The sequence below is a fragment of the Lotus japonicus genome, chromosome 2 (genome assembly GCF_012489685.1).
Source record: "Lotus japonicus ecotype B-129 chromosome 2, LjGifu_v1.2".
Classification (NCBI taxonomy): Eukaryota; Viridiplantae; Streptophyta; class Magnoliopsida; order Fabales; family Fabaceae; genus Lotus; species Lotus japonicus.
The window spans coordinates 16,057,390-16,058,813 of NC_080042.1; the positions used below are offsets into that span (position 1 = coordinate 16,057,390).

Below are 1,424 nucleotides of genomic sequence, written 5' to 3' on the forward strand. Positions count from 1 at the left end.
GGATTGTTTGTGGTTTTCGATTTAAGTTAAAGAGTTTGTTTGTTTGTTTTACTAAGCATTGCATTGAATAGGTGTTACTAACCTTTTCTCTGTTTTTGTGATTTCAGTTTATGCACAGTAGGCTTGGCACGGATCCATTGCTGTTTGATCCGGAGCCTGAACGTACTCTTCGCCGTCGTCGAGCCCAGCAAAGGCTTGAAGCCATGGCTGCTCAAATGATGGAAGAGGAGATGCAAGCCCACATTGAAGAAAGAGTGAATGAGGATCTTGCTCGAAGACTTCAAGAGCAAGAATTGGAGAATGCCAATCGTTCTCTTAGAGACCTCACCTCGGCTGCCATGAGCTACAATTATCCGGGCAGCATAGTTTCCCCCGATGGCACGGGAAATTTTGAGCTGAGGCCGGCATTCATTAACTTGGTGAGCCAAAATCAGTATGGTGGAGGTGCTCTTGAAGATCCTCATGCACACATGGAGCGGTTTATCCGCAATTGCAACACCTACTGAGTTCAGAATGTTTCAGCGGACACCATCCGCTTGAGTTTGTTCCCTTTTTCATTGAGGGATACTGCTGAAGAGTGGTTGAATTCACAGCCCCAAGGTAGCATTACATCTTGGGAAGACTTGGCTGAGAAGTTCACCACGAGGTTTGTTCCAAGAGCCCTCTTGAGGAAACTCAAGAATGACATCATGACTTTTACTCAATCCACCGATGAGAATCTCTATGAAGCTTGGGAGAGGTTCAAGAAGCTTTTGAGGAGGTGTCCTCAACATAACCTTACTCAAGCTGAGCAAGTAGCAAAGTTCTATGATGGTCTCCAATATTCTTCGAGGTTTGGTTTGGATGCGGCTTCAAGTGGAGAGTTCGATGCCTTACTTCCACAAGTGGGGTATGAGTTGATTGAAAAGATGGCTATAAGAGCCATGAACTCTAGTAATGATCGCCAAGCCCGAAGAGGAGTCCTTGAGGTTGAAGCTTATGATCAACTTATGGCCTCCAACAAGCAACTCTCCAAGCAAATGAATGAGATTCAAAATCAAATGAAGACTACCAAGATTGGTGGTCGAGTTGCCAAGGTGGAGTGCGTGACTTGTGGAGGGCCACATGACAGCGAAGAATGCACAGAGACTAGACCGGAGGAGGAAGTGAAAGCTATGGGTCAAGCTCGGAATGACCCATTTTCAAACACTTACAATCCAGGATGGAGGAATCACCCTAATTTCTCTTGGAGGCAAGGTAATAATGGGCAAGGAAATGGTTTTCAAAGACAATTTCCTAGCCAAGAATTCCAAGGCCAAAGCTCAAGACAACCTCAAGAGAGAGGAGAAGGTGAAGGTGGTGGTTCCAAGAAGAGCTTAGAAGAGTTGGTGGAAACTTTCATCAACCGGACGGAGAACAATTACAAGAATCAAGAGGCGGCTATC

The 1,424-nt window shown here is 45.5% G+C and overlaps 1 non-coding gene across 1 annotated transcript; it reads right to left on the reverse strand.

Moving 5' to 3' along the window:
* Window positions 1–671: 671 nt before the first annotated feature.
* On the reverse strand, window positions 672–778 carry LOC130741554 (small nucleolar RNA R71). The gene has a single exon (XR_009020446.1). It is a non-coding gene; the product is annotated as a small nucleolar RNA R71 (small nucleolar RNA).
* Between the last annotated feature and the right edge of the window lie 646 nt (window positions 779–1,424).